Consider the following 15,345-nt stretch of genomic DNA (forward strand, 5'->3'; position numbering starts at 1 on the left):
TATTTTAATAATGTTTTTTAATGGAAAGATTTGGGGGTTTAAAGCTCAGTGATTATAGTCTGAGGAGATACGATTGTCTCCTGTTAATTCCTTTAGGTGAGTGAGAGAGCTCCTCTAAGACCTTGTATGATGCATTTTATTTTATTTTTTCTTCTGAAAGATTATCTCTTAAAAGCAGTTTGAGTTTGCGCTTTTTGCAAGCATCAGGGTTTTTGGATTCCACACTTTAAATCTGTGACTATTGATCTCAAAGATATTTTACTTTCAAGACACATGATCATTGAGCTTTAATGTCTGGAGATTGAATTGCTGGTAAGAAATAATTTACAGAAATGTTCTTCATGTTTTTTGTTGTTTTTCAGCATGGAATAGATGAACATTAACATAACCATTTGGCTATAATTATAAATACATCAGATGTGATGCAGTTTTAATTATACAAGGCCAACTGAAAATGCAAAACATGAATATGTGATTTTAATTAAGATACATGCATAATTACAAGGGGACTTCTTACAGGGAAGAGCACGGGAAAGTTCATTTTCGCTCCTCTCTCCCCCTCTTCCTTTAAATGCTATTCTTGTTCATTAAATCCCCTAATATCCTCGGAAATGTTCTGCTCTACTTTTCCTTTATTGCTTATAGACACTAGGAGTTAAAACCCAAATGCAACTGGAAGCCAGTGTGAGAGGGTGAGAGCTTCACTGTTCTAAGGAGAATGGCAAAATAGCCTTCCCTCTTTCATTTGTATTGTCACCAAGGAAAATCTTGACAGAAATGGATTTCTGACCCATCAACAGTTTACTGAAGATATTTACAGGAACATATACATAGTAGGAACTATCTTACACTATAAATTCATAAGAGGAACTATCTTACACTATAAATTCATAATCTTAGTTTAAAGATTGAAGGTAGCCCTTGTTGTGTATATGTCTTTATTAGTTTGTGTGAGTCTCAATGTTTACATCCTCAAATAAATGCATGAACTTTGCAGACAGTGAAGAATACTGAAGGCTCCCTAAGTACTCACATACCGATAACATTTCAGTTAGAGTTACCTTTATTCCCTTCAAATTGAGTGTGATTAAATATCTGTGTACTTTGTTATTAAGTAACACGAAGGGTGTGAGTTTCTCATTATCAGCTCTAACTATCAATAATACAATTAACCTTTAACAAATATATAAAAACTTACAAACCAATGGAAGGTGGTCTCCTTCAGTGTTCTCCTTGGAGACATAGGCCAATAATGATGCCATTTCTCAAGTCAAGGGCACCCAACAGCTGGTGCCTTGAATCATGAATCTCAGCATTTCTGGAGATGGTTCAGATTTTCTTCCCATTCTTTCTTCTTCCAGGCTGATATCAGAGCTACTTTTACCTGCAATGTTAGCATAATGCCAAGTGCAATCATTGTCTTAGATCTGATTTCTAGGCATCCTAACAATAATTATTCATATCATTAAATATTAGTCAGTGTTGAGATAAGGTTTATTTATTGCCACACAAAATTCTATTCTCATATGATTGGTTCACATATTTTGCAGCTCAAGCAAAAACTGTGATTTTTGGTGAAAAAAACAAATCAAGGGGGAACACTTTCATCACCCTGGTAAAAACCTGATTTGGGATGATTCTTGGAATTGCTTAGCAACAAAACACTTTCATTTTATAACACTGGGTGCAATTTGACTGCTCAAAACACAATGAGATGGAAATTTTCATTCGTCCACTTAAAGATTTTCCACTGTTATTGCAGATGTTTAAGTGGATTTCTCAGAAACATGCTGGAATTAAAAATAACAGCTTCCTTTTGAATTAGTGCCTTTTTATCTTTTGGAGGCATTTTGGGGGAGAAACTTTGTTGTTCAACACCATTTTAACCAATAACACAATGATCATCATGAAGATCATTTACCAAAAGCATTTATTAAAAGCATTTTCCTGGACTGAAGAGGTCTGTTGCTATATGAAAGAAGTATTTCATTAAAGACTACCTTAACACTGCAGGAGCATCTATGCAGTCTTCTGTGTTATTTTTTTCAGGAGTGTCAGGAGGCATTTTGATGAGCAGGCAGGGAGGCTAGTGAAAAGTGGTTTGTAGTTAAAATCCTGCCAAATTTGACTCCCCAACATTACCTCTCTCCTTAATTACAAACCACTAAGATGATTATCCTGTGTCAGTTTGGCATACAGAAGATTCTGGGTGTGTGACGGTGGGTGTGCATAGTTCAGAGAAGGATAAAGGGGAGAATTATTGCTGTGCCCAGAAAGTGCATGGGCTTCTTCTGGGTTGTGTGAGAAACCCCAGTTTGCCACTAACTGGTATGTCTCAGAGATGCACCTGGTCTGAGTACCAGCTGTGAGATCCTTAGAGATAACACCTTTTTTTTAGGTTTATTTATTTATTTTGAGAGAGAGGGAGGGAGTGAGAGAGAGAATGACACAGGGAGAGAGAGAGAGAGAGAGAGAGAGAGAGAGAGAGAGAGAGAGAGAGAGAGAAGGAGAATCCTTAGCAGGCTCCATGCTGTCAGTGCAGAGCTGACCACAGGGCTCTATCTCATGGACCCTGAGATCATGACCTGAGCCAAATTCAAGAGTCGGAGGCTTAACCATCTGAGCCACCCAGGTGCCCCACAACTTTCTAACCTACATGCAATACATGCTTGTTTAAGTGGAATAGATGGGAATGGAGCACTGTGTGTAATTGCCTTTTTTTAATTAATAGGAAATTACTAAAATACTAATCTTGCCTTACTAGTTTTCAATCACTAATTTTCAAACAATTAGAAAAATATATTTAGTATTAAAATGACAGTGGTCATAATCTCAAGCATCACCCCTTTGGAAACTTTCCCACCTGGTTACATCCTGCCCCCATTTTAACCAATTTCTAATCCCAGAGTGGGTTTTGTTTTGTTTTGTTTTGTTTTGTTTTGTTTTGTTTTTCCCCAGAGCACTTAGCACCACCAGAAAGGATCAGAAGTGTGTTGGGTTACATGCCCAGTGTATTTTCTCATCTAGAAAATACTACACTTTCTCATCTAGAAAATACAGGCACTGTGCCTGTCTCGTCCACCACAGCATCCCAGCATCTGGACAAGCTCCTGGCACATAGTGGGAACTCAGTGTACTTGTTGACTGAAGGGATAGACTTCAAAGTATCTTGGAGTAAGGGTTTCCGAACTGTGTGTCAAGGAAAATGATTTCTGTGGAATTTTAGTAAATATTTCGTGATAAAGGGGACCTGAGGTAAAATAAATTTGGGAAATGATGTAAACAAAGCTAAACAGATGTAGTAAACATAGGATTTCTCAGCATCTTTGCAAATCCTCATTATCTCATCACAGAGCCCTCTTTTGTTGAGGAGCATCTTAACCAACATTCAGAGCACCAGACTTTGGGAAATGTTGCTGAATAGAAAATGAAGACAGTTCTGTTACTTGGGATTAGTGGTGACTTGGAATCCATATATACATAGGAATACAGTACAGGAGGTTAGATGTGCCCCTTTAAGTGAAGTAATCCACATCAAATGGCCAGTAAAGTTGGGAAGTGTGTGTGGGAAAAAGGTGGAATTGTGGTATGGGGGGAGCCTTGGGTATGGTTGAATCATACATCTGACCAACTTGTTCATTTCTTGAGCCTAATGATTCCCTGAGAATAGCTCAAGGTCATATGGCAAAGCACGAAGACAAGAGAAGCCAGAGCAATAGTTCTGTTTTTATGTCGTGAACTTCTGTGACCTTCATGTATCAGCAGTGTATCCATTCAATAAGATGCCTTTTACTTTTTTCTATGACAGTCCCTTTTACTTTGCTTTTTAATCACAATGCTTTCTATTTAAGAACCACCTTTTGACCTTGATCTTGGGTGTACATTTTTCTCCTGGACTTTCAATAAGTTTTTTAAAATGATCTTTTGACTTCTTATGGGATTTTTTTCTTTTTTACTTTTTTCAGCTATGCATTTGATATTATTTCCCTAACCAATGCTATTATTTTACAATGGCACCTCTTCCCAAAATTGAATAATCAAATGGTTTTCCTCCCCCTGGTCATGTCCCTCCTGATATTATTATGTTAAATTTGATCCTATGGTGGGAAAATACCACAGAGTTGTTCTACCTCATATGTTCTCTGCATCATTTTTTATTGCTCAAATCCTAGTCTAATTTATTTCTTTCTCTTTGGTGTATCAAAATTACCTATTCTATGGAATGGTAACTTACCAAAAAAAAAAAAGCTCAAGTTTTGCATTTTGTTCCTGATGGGTTATTTGGCCACCATGTAGGAACCTAAGATGGTCCTTACCACTACATGGCCTAATTTTACCTATTTCTCAGTTTGCATAAACATGTCCTTCTAGTCTTAATGCTGGTAGGTGGTCTATGTCTGAGGTTCCTCACGTGCAGACCATGAATTCCAGTGAGTCACTGAGTGAATTACTTCCCGAGTCTGAATAGCCACTAAACATGTCTGTAAGCTGAATAACATCTTGGATGTGTTTGGATGAGTATTTTTCAAATGTAAGTGGCACTTAAAATTAATTAAGGTATTTAAAAGCATTAACACATTCATAGGGGTTTGTTTTTTGATGTATTTTCTTAGTAAATATTATAAAGTATAAATACTATCTTATAAGAGACTAGGAAATGTTTTGGTGTTAAAAGCATCCTCCATGTGTCTTCCCTCTTCCTGTAAGATGTTTACCCCGTTACAGTACATGTTGTTGTCCCTGCACATTATGCTTCACATAATTCTACATTCCCTCCTATTCCTCTCTTGCTTTTAGATTTTATACTCAGCAGTGTATCAAATGTTTGTAAGAGTGTGGTACCCCTTTACTTTAATAATACCTGTTCATTCATTTTTCATACATTGAAAAATATGCATAGGGCTCACACTGAGTGGTTCTCACCCCTGGCTGCCTATGAGAATCACCTGCAGGGCTTGAAACACTACAGAGGACCCCCATCCACTGGATGAGCATCTCCTGGGAGGAGAGGGTAGTTGGGCACCTCTGGTTTGGGAGGTCCCCAGGAGATTCAAATGCATAGCAAGTGGGGAGAAACAACTGCCAGCTGTGGGCCAAGTGTTGTGCTTGGTGCCCAGCTTCACAGGAGTGAAAAGCGTTAGATGTGGGAATCATTTTGTTTGAGAGCCTGGCCTTGTGGGAAGTCTCCCAGCAACTTCTCTTTGAGTCCAGTCAGCTTGTCCACAATTGTATTGTATTCCAAGACCCTGCAATTATTGCACAGAAATGGTTTACTTAATTAGAAAATGCCAGATAGAAGCATTTGATTCTTGGCCTTAAAAGCTCAGATACCAGACTGCCTGGCTCTAAGCTGCATGCCTGGCAAAGTGCACGCACAATGCCTGGCACATAGGCATTAATAAATACTTGTGATGAATGAACAATCGACTAAAAGAGCAATGCTTGGTATAAAGGGCTTGTTGGCCAACTTCAGAGTTTCAGTTTTTCGTTGTGGGGGAAAAGTGCCCAGAAGAAAAATTCCTGACTCCTAGAAAGTGGTCACTTACATGCAAGGCTGTTTCTATTACATATCCCAAGCCTATTAAATTTCAAGCATATGAGAGTCCTTACTGCCAAAGATTACAAATTGTCCTTAATTCCGAGCAGAATAAACTAAATTGAGGCTTCTTTCCTCTTGAAGCATTTACCAATTTTTTTTTTTTTTGGTTGCTGATATTGTTCTGTTTGGTTTCCTTCCCTCCCTCCCGCCTGCCTGCCTGCCTGCCTTCCTTCCTTCCTTCCTTCCTTCCTTCTTTCCTTCTTTCCTTTGCAGGCTAAGGAGACTTTAATTCTGCTACTTGCCCACTAGATGACTTTGGGCGATCTAGGGAAGCTTTGTCCCTTGTATTTCCTCATCTGTAAAGTAGAAATAACAACATCTCCCACATCCTGTTTTAGGACACTAGATAACATATAAAAACAGATTTAACATGATACATAGAAAGTGCTAAATAAATGTAAATCATATTTATGCATACTCTAATCCTCTCATTTTACAGATGAGGAAAATGAGACCCAGAGAGTTTCACCAACATGTTCAAGGTCCCTCAGCTACTTAGGACTGGATACATGCTTAGAATGTGGTGGCAGAGGTAGATGCCTTGGGGAGGACTGTACCTTGATGATAGAAAGCATCTGTAATAACAGGAAGGTGGCCTAGGTAGGACTCTGTAGGAAGTATGTGTAAATCTGTAACAAAATTCCCGAGAATAGAAGTGAGGGTGATGATGAAAATAATAGAAGAGGGTGACTACAGGTAAGAGGCACATAGGGACTTTGGCCACATGAAAGGCAAGTGGAACAAGCAGGAATGGTGTATCAGGTATTTATTTCAGAATCATACTGCACAAGAAACCACTCCAAAACTCAGTGGCTTAAAATAATAAGAATTTATTACTTGCATGTTGGAGTGGTTGACTAACTGCCAGCTGATCTGGGGCGAGTGCAGCCGGGATGACCAGGGCATCTCTGCTCCACTCCATACATGTCTCGTCTTGCATCAGGCTGACCCAGGCACACTCTTCTGATGACGGCAGAGGGCAGGAGTGAGCAAGCAGTGATGCACACGTGTTTTTCACAACTGTATTTGCATTATACCTGTTAATATCTACTGGTCATAAGGTAAGGCACAAGGCCAAACGTGCTTTGGGAGTGAGGCATGTGCTTGATAGGACCTAGATTCTGCTTTCTAAGAGTGGTTCCTCAGTCTGCTGTCCCCCATAGCTCTTGTCTCTGCCTGCTGAGTTGTCCTTGGTTTTGTTTTCCTTCTTGGCTGTTTCTGAAGAGGGATTGGAAGATCTACTTTTGAAGGACTTTCTCAGCCTGCTTCTTGTGTCTTGAATAATCTTGGTTTCTTTTAAGTCATTCTTTGTGTCAAAAACCAAACTCACAAATTTTTGTTAACATTTTTTATCTTTATTTTTAAAAATTAATCAATTATTTTTTTAGTTTATATCCAAGTTAGTTAGCATGTAGTGCAACAATGATTTCAGAAGATCCCTTAATGCCCCTTACCCATTTAGCCCATCCCCTTCTCCCACAACCCCTCCAGCAACCCTCTGTTCTCCATATTTATGAGTCTTTTATGTTTTGTCCCCCTCCCTGTTTTTATATTATTTTTGCTTCCCTTCCCTTATGTTCATCTGTTTTGTATCCTAAATTACTCATATGAGTGAAGTCATATGATATTTGTCTCTCTCTGACTAATTTCGCTTAGCATAATACCCTCAAGTCCCATCCATGCAGTTGCAAATGGCAAGATTTCATTCTTCTTGATTGCCAAGTAATACTCCATTGTATTTATATACCACATCTTCTATATCCATTCATCCATTCATGGACATTTGGGCTCTTTCCATACTTTGGCTATTGTAGATAGTGCTGCTATAAACATTGGGGTGCATGTGCCCCTTCGAAACAGCACACCTGTATCCCTTGGATAAATGCCTAGTAGTGCAATTGCTGGGTTGTAGGGTAGTTCTATTTTTAATTTTTCAAGGAACCTCCATACTGTTTTCCAGAGTGGCTGCACCAGTTTACATTCTCACCAGCAGTGCAAAAGAGCAAACCCACAATGTTTTGGAGACATGCTTCTCTCTCTATGCAATTGTTGATGTTTTCTGCATTTTATATTGCTGCAGAACAATGCCCTTAACAATTTTGAATGCCCATTTGTTGAGTTTAGTGAGTCTGCAAGGCACCACCTTATTTATCCAAGAGGTCTTTTTTTTAAAGTGTATTTCGTTTTGAGAGAGAGCACGAGAGAGAGTGCACACACGAGTGGGGGAGGGGCAGAGAGAGAGGAGACAGAGAATCCCAAGCAGGCTTCATGCTGTCAGTGCAGAGCCCAATGCAGGGCTCAAACTCATGAACCGTGAGATCATGACCTGAGCCAAAATTAAAAGACACTTAACCGACTGAGCCACCTACATGCCCCAATTATCCAAGAAGTCTTAACAAAAGATCTCACAGACACACCTTGATTTGTCTTTACCCATGGCCATGTCTTAATTTGAGAATATTTTCTGGCTTGAAAGGTTGAGGATGAAAACAGTCTTATTTTCCAAGTTAGCAGAGTATGGCACATCTATATTCCAAGTTCAACTTGCAAGTTGTTCAGTTATTTTCTGAGTTCATCTCTTTCTTGTAATACTTCATTATATACAGCTAGTTTAAAACAGCTGACACAGTGTTCTGCCTTAAACTTTCTTTGCTGAAGTCTAAAATTTCATCAGGAACATTTTCTAACTTACATTACATAGTTTGCCACTATGATAACATGAGTCCCCAACTTGCCATTCTCTTAAAACAGTTTTCTTACCACTTTTCTAGGTTTCTACAGCAGGTTTATTTCCATTTTTCTAGACTCTACCTACCACCTGGTCACAAAGCCAATGCCATATACCTTGGGTTTTTGTTATAGCAATATCTGTGCACCTGCCTACCAATTTCTGAGTCAGTTATTTATTGCTACAGTAATGGGACACAACCACCAGCCCAAATTCCCTGGCTTAAAATAATGTGTTTATTAGTTATGCCTGTAGGTTCTTGGGTGGACTTGTATATCTGGAGGTTGGTTGACTGTCAGCTGCTCTAGCTGGGATCACTGGAGCAACTTAGTCCTGCTCCATATGTCTCTTGTCTTCCAGCAGGCTAGCCTGGTGATGTTCTCATGCTGGTAGCAGTGCTGGAGAGCACGCAAGCACCACATGCAAGTGCTTTTCAAGACTCTGTGCTACACTGGCTAACATCCCATTAACCAAAGTGAGTCACATACCAAGTCCAGGGTTGGGGAATTCTACCCTGCCCACTAAAAGGTAATGATATAGGGACAGGCAAAGAATTAAGGTCATTTGTGTAACTGATACAGATAGAAAGTGAGAAAGGACGTTACCTCTAATGCTGGCCCATGAAGGACACTTGGGGTCCAAGATCTGGTGTTCAACTGGGAATCAAGAATGACTTTGCAAACCAGAAGAGACAATCAACTTTTTGTATCAGAGGAGAAAATGAGGGTCTAATTCAGCAGCAGGGCACCATGACCATGATGGAGACAGGACAGACAGCAAAATGAAAGTAAGGAGGGTGTTTGATATTACAACTTTGGTAATTTGTATATTTATTTTCACAGAAAAGATCTCATTCAGTAGGTAAGGGATGTTAGGAGCAGAATCTGGTGTTCTAGGAAAAGGATTAACAAGAACTAGTAGGGGCTGAAGGCTCTAGTCATGCTAGTTAAGAGTCAAGGTTATGTTTTGTCCTATGGCACGGGGGAGATTAGAGCACTTGGCAGGGAAAGAGTGGACTCTTGAAAATGGAGTCTCATTATCAAAGAAGGGGTTAAGGATGTGGAAATTATGGGAATCTGTGTAGAAAGCGTTAAGTGTGAAACTGAGAGGAGTGTGAGATTTCACCCTTCTTTACAAGTTCACAGGTCAGCCTGCCACACTTATATACATACTGACAGGAAGCAAGCGTGAGGTCCCTGGATCAGAGACTGTTTATTACTCATAGAGCCTTGCGCATGGATTTCGAAGCCCCAATTCCTACAGAACTGCAGGAGAGCTACCTAGAATGTTGTAGTTAAAGCACTACAGGCCAGAGGAAATTGTTCTTCTTTCCCAGTGTGGTCACGGTAGCCCGACTGACAGAGGAGTGTGTGTGGGATTAGGGGCTTGGAGGGCAGAGGGAGGTGAAGTGGGGAAAGCAAGGATAAACTGGGATCCACGGGTACTAGCTGGGATCCAGGAGGATGGACTGCAATCTGTGTTGGTCTCTCCCTGCCTTCTAACCTCCAACTTTGGTGATGGATATGTGGACCTGCAGCAGTGGGCAGCCTTGGCAGCAGGCCTCCTGGCCTCGGAGTCACAGAGGTTGAAGCAGGGGATTCAGCAGGGGCTAGAGTTGCTGTAGGCCAGCAAGGTGAGCAGGCAGACCAACAGTGCTTCCGGCCGTGCTCTGACCTTCAAAGCCTTGAAAGCAATGTGGCTGTTACTTCACTGCCATCTTCCAAATCGCCCGCAAAATGTCTCTTGCCCTCCCTGCAGAATTACACACACACACACACCCACGTGCATGCACACACATACACACACACACACACGTACTCACGCAGGAATTCTGGGAAATGTAGTTTGAGCTTATCTAAATTGATAGTCCTTATCCCCATGCCCTGATCTGTGTTAATTAGACTCAGGAGACACCTCTGATTCCTCCTTTCACTCTGGTCTTACATACGGGCTTTCAGACTGTTTATAAATCTTTCAGCCTTCTCTTCTCTGCACTATGCCATCCTAAGCCTCCGTCTTTTCCTTGTATTTTTGCTACTCTTGAATCATCCTCTTTCTCTTATTTGTATTCTCCGAGACTCCCCATCACTCCGTAGATGATGTGGCTGTGTGCCAGGTAGTACCCTGGCAAAGCCCCAGTGAGTCTCGGCTTATAGGAATGAGAACCTCATGGTTCCCATGCTTTGTTCTATTTCCTTATGATTTTGAAGCTGTGTTTATGCTGAGCTAGGTGTGCATTGTGTTTCTGCAGTCAAGTGTGCCTTGTTAGGAAGCCTGTCTTCCATACAGATTTACTGAACCTGCTGCCGACTGCATGCCCTGATTGCGAGTGGGTCAGAGTGTTTTTCCTAACAAAGAAGAGCAGTGTGCTTTGGCACAGCTGCTTGGTATTTTTCCTAGAATGCTAGAAGGAAGCAGACATTCATTTGGTTTTGCCAGTCTCTCTTTGTCTAAATTGTCCCATTTGGCTTAGCCTGTTGGCTTTAGTCTATTAGAATAGCGATGTAGGAAACCATTCCTCTTGGTTTATGAGCTTGAACCCAAGTGCATCAACATGTGCCTTAGCAGGACAGAGATTTACATAAATATTTCTGGGCTATCAGATCTCTGTGAGGACCATTTCCACGTTCCAGATGTAGGGTATGAATGTGCAAATCCCACGTGGAGATCACAGTTCACTAACTTGTGGATGGCCCCGCAGAGTAAAGAAGTGATTCAGTATAATGACTCTGCACGCTGTAGATGAGAGACCCAGAAACCACCGTTCTTTTGGCGCTGTTTTAAAATTTGGGCAAGGAGCCACATTTCTGAGGGAAGGAAAACTGCATTTTCCTTTTTGTAGTCATAAAAAAAATCTTGAGCATTTCGGAATAAGCAATATTCATCTCTCAATTAGTATTAACAGCTAATCAGGGTGCAGCAGGATAGTAGAGCTCTCGTCAAACAGCAGGCAGCTTGTTTTATTTTTTCAATGCCACTTAAAGATTATTTGAAAAATCTCCTTCAGAGACCAGTGTGTGGGGAGCCATGTACCCTCAGTCAGAATTTAAAGTGATCCAAAATACAATATTAATGATTGATGCACAAGCTCACAGTTTGGTGCTGGGGTTTAATTAGATAAGCATTGCAGCTGTTTTCGGGTGCAGGCAACTTGATGGGGAGCAAAGCTGTTATGTGACTTCCCATCTACAGGGTATCTATTGAAGCGGAAACAGAAGCAAGCTACTAGGAATTATGATGATGACATTCTTTTGCAGAGCTGAAATGAGCAGACATCCAATTGTGGGGGAGGGAGAAGCATTTTGTAATTAAAAAGGTGGTCTTGGATCTTCTATTCAATTTGTTGCTGAACTGAACACTCATAAAAAGCAGCTCGTGTAGCCAAGCCATGATCTGGCGAGACGCGTGCAAAGCTCTTGCATGTGTGGCCCCCTTGGTCCATATACCACTTTGCAGCGTACAAAATCCTCTTGTCTCAAATCCACCCTTCACCTTGTAGGCATCCCAGTTGCCATCAGGTCATCTAGTGTCTCATTCATGCAGACATATACCTGCAGTAGCTGCTTTGGAATCACTCGATCTCCCTGAAGACTTGAGAAGAACTTAAACTTGGTTCAATAGTGTTTCATTTCACTGAGTCAAAGAGATTGTCAACATCTAATTACTGTAAATTTGGAGTCGTCTGTGTCTCATACTAGAAATGACTAGAATGTGCTGGATAGTGTCTGTCTGCAACTAAGCTTCAGCAGGTGTGTGTGACCTCTATCACGTGAGACAGCTAAAGAGTACAATTTGTTGTAGCTCATTGTAAATTAAATGTGCAAGACTTCAAGAATGCGTCCCACTGGACTGAGGCTCGGAACTCTCACACTGAAAGTAGTATTGTTAAATTGATCTTTAAAACCTCTCTTTCCAACAAAAAAGGAGCCTGTCTAGTCTAGGTGTTCTATGTTGTGAAATAATTATAATAGCCACCTATGAAATAAATTCTTGATGGCTCATTGTCAATATCTACAAAATGTGTGGTTACACATGACCGCTAAGTATTTTATTTTTATTGTGTAGTGAATTTTAATGAGCCTTCTCCTGATTGTTTTAAATCAATTTATGAAAATGTAGAATGAACCTCTTTCAATGTAAGTCAGGGAGAAATGAATCTTTTGGGAGGTACATTAACTCTCTTGGGTCATTAAGCTGTCATTCCTTGAACTGAGAAGGGATATGTGCACTGCTTTGTTCCTTCTTGTTAAAGGTGTCACAAGGGGAACAACCAGGAATTGGAAAAGTTGAAAGGTCCTAGTTTGGCCATTTCCTAGCTGAGTGATCTTGGTCTGTTTGCTAAGCCTTGAGCCTCTCTTTCCTCATTTGCAAATTAGGAAGAATGACCCCTTCCCTCCTTATATTCTGGGGCAATATTGAGTATCCAATTGGATGGAACGTGTCTTTAGGTTTAGACCTGAAGCTGAGTGTTTCTAATATTCTTCAGATGCACTTGTAATCAATTAATAGTGGCTTCTGTGAGGCAGGTCTCCACAGTCCACACCATAAAGCTACTGAGAACAGATGACTGTCTCCTAAACTTTCCACTGAGAAAGGACAATGGCTGTGCTTGGGTTTCCAAAGCTTTTCCTAATGGTAATACTTTTACCACCTGTTGTTGGAGGGAGTTTGGAAGGAGTGTAAGATCATTCACACAGACACAAAAATGAGGAAAATCAGATTTTGTGCACAATTGATTAAATTATAAGTTAAAACCTGGACCCATGCCTTCTGGTTCCAAGGTGAGTGTTGTCCTCTTTCTGGTGGATTGTCTCTGCAGACAGCCTGCAGATAAATGGAAATGGAGAGGTGGACTATAGAGGAAATGTGTGTTTGACTTTGGAATTGAAGAGTGCAGAGAACAACAAAACAGTAATTCATTAGAGAAGGTCAGTAAGCTTAGCAGCAAGCTTGTCAGAAGCACACTGAGGATAACTGCCTTGTGTATGCATGACAGTTGGCTGTATGGAGGATTTTTTAAAAAGTAGAACGTACTCCACGAATATTCTTGTTCTGATTTTGTAATAATCAGGGGAGGCTGAACATTCGCTGTATTAAGACCATGCATGTGTCCCGAGATCTAGTTCTTACCCTAGGTCTGGTTTTATCAATGCTCATGATAAACTAAGTCTGATTTATATGATGCATCGTATGTGGGAAATGTCTGTGACTCCATCTATATGATCGTCCTTGGGAAATGACAGCACAGCTGGTGAAATAACTTTTGAAGATAAACATTGCTAATTTGATGATTACCAGTTACTATTAAATGAATTGTAAAACTATTGTATTTTATTTTTTGAAAAAAGAAAAGTAGAATGTACTCCTTTTAGTGCATGAAATAATGATTGTTGAACAGTTGCAAGTGATGCTTCTATACTTGTTCCCTTGATAAAATAATTGATAAAGCTATGGTTCATTTGTGTCTTTTCTTTTTTTAAAAAAAAAATTTCTTTTGAAAGAGAGAGAGAGCAAGAGGGGCAGAGGGAGAGAGAGAGAGATTGAGAATCTTAAGCAGGCTCCACTCTCAGCGCAGAGCCTGATGCAGGGCTTGATTCCACAACCCTGAGATCATGACCTGAGCCAAAATCAAGACTCAGACACTCAACTGGCTGAGCCACCCAAATGCCTCCTTTGTGTCTTTTCTAATTGATGCTGATGGAAAGGTTGACAATAGTAAGTAGTAGGAATATTGCAGTACTCCATTATAGAGATGGATTATAGTGCTTTAAACATTACCATACATCTTAAAGGCAACCAGTAAAAATTACTGATGCTGGATTGAACTGATGAACCAAACAAAGCCTGGTGGTCTACTGAGTGAAAAGTAGTCATGAATATTCTGGGTGGAATGTAAGAAGTGCTATTAAAAAGTTAATGTGTAGGTAGTAAACACAGATCTTGAAATATACAAACAAGCACTTACTTGTAGAATAATAGTAATGGTGATGAATGATAATAGCAATTGCTTTTACTTGGTGCTTATTCATCTTCCAATCCTGTGAATATTTTTTCCCAGAGTTCTAGTTTAGATTCTCTTTTCTCTATATATAAATACTCTCCTTGGGCTTCATTATCTGCCCTAAGGCTGAATTTACCATCTGGGTAGCAATGACCCAAGGCAAGCAACCTCCCATGTGCCTCAGGCATGCACACCTCTGAACACTCTGGTAGCATTTTTCACATGTCTTCTATATCAGGCAATTGCAACCATGGATCTGAATAAAATGGCCTATAGACACAAGATAAAGTAAGAAGGGTAGAAGGCCTACAATCAAGGATTAAGGAAGCCCAACATTTTAAAGGCTAAGTAAATGAGGATTTTAGAGACAGAACAAATGGGTGGCCAGAGGAGTGTAGGAACACAAACAGGAGAGGGTGGTGTGACTGTGGAAATCCAAAGGAAGAAAGTGTTTCACGACAAAGGTTGGTCAGTAGGACTGAAATGTCAAATAATATAAAGGCTGAAAATGCCAATAGGATCCAGCAACATGGAAATCACTAGTGGACTGGGCCAGACCTATTTGAGTGAAGTGCAGTGGGTGGATATTAGTTGAGGAGTGGGAGTTGAATAAAGGGAAACAAAGTACAGGCAACTATCTCACCTAGAGTTATTTTAAAATCAATGATGCCACTTTCCATTTATTCCCTCGGAGTCACAGTTAAGACAAGCTGTAAAGGATTCCATCCAGAAAGGCCTCCCATCAATCTGGAGCTAATGCTATTTCCAGCACTCAGTGAGGCTCCTGGGAACCAGTCTTGTTGCCAGCCCACCTGGTCTAGGATTTCCAGGAGCAGCTGGCTTGTTCCAGAGAGGTCCAAGTCCTTCAACCCATCAGAGACCTCAATCCATCAGAGACTTACTTCCAGGCTCAGTTCTGTGGAAATTTCTAGGCCAGTTATTTTCCCCATGACTCATCCGTGTTTTTCACCCAAACTGAAAAATGCTCCTCCATTCATCATCCTCTCCAAAGTCCCA

General features: G+C 40.4%; 1 long non-coding RNA gene and 1 other non-coding gene across 2 annotated transcripts in view; both read left to right on the forward strand.

Moving 5' to 3' along the window:
• Positions 1 to 15,345, forward strand: part of LOC109499053 — a 189,765-nt gene that overhangs the window by 123,040 nt on the left and 51,380 nt on the right. The window lies entirely within an intron of this gene.
• LOC111557002 lies at positions 13,363 to 13,491 on the forward strand. Its single transcript, XR_002736721.2, has one exon. It is a non-coding gene; the product is annotated as a small nucleolar RNA SNORA72 (small nucleolar RNA).

This window comes from Felis catus, chromosome A1 (genome assembly GCF_018350175.1).
Source record: "Felis catus isolate Fca126 chromosome A1, F.catus_Fca126_mat1.0, whole genome shotgun sequence".
NCBI classification, from domain to species: domain Eukaryota; kingdom Metazoa; phylum Chordata; class Mammalia; order Carnivora; family Felidae; genus Felis; species Felis catus.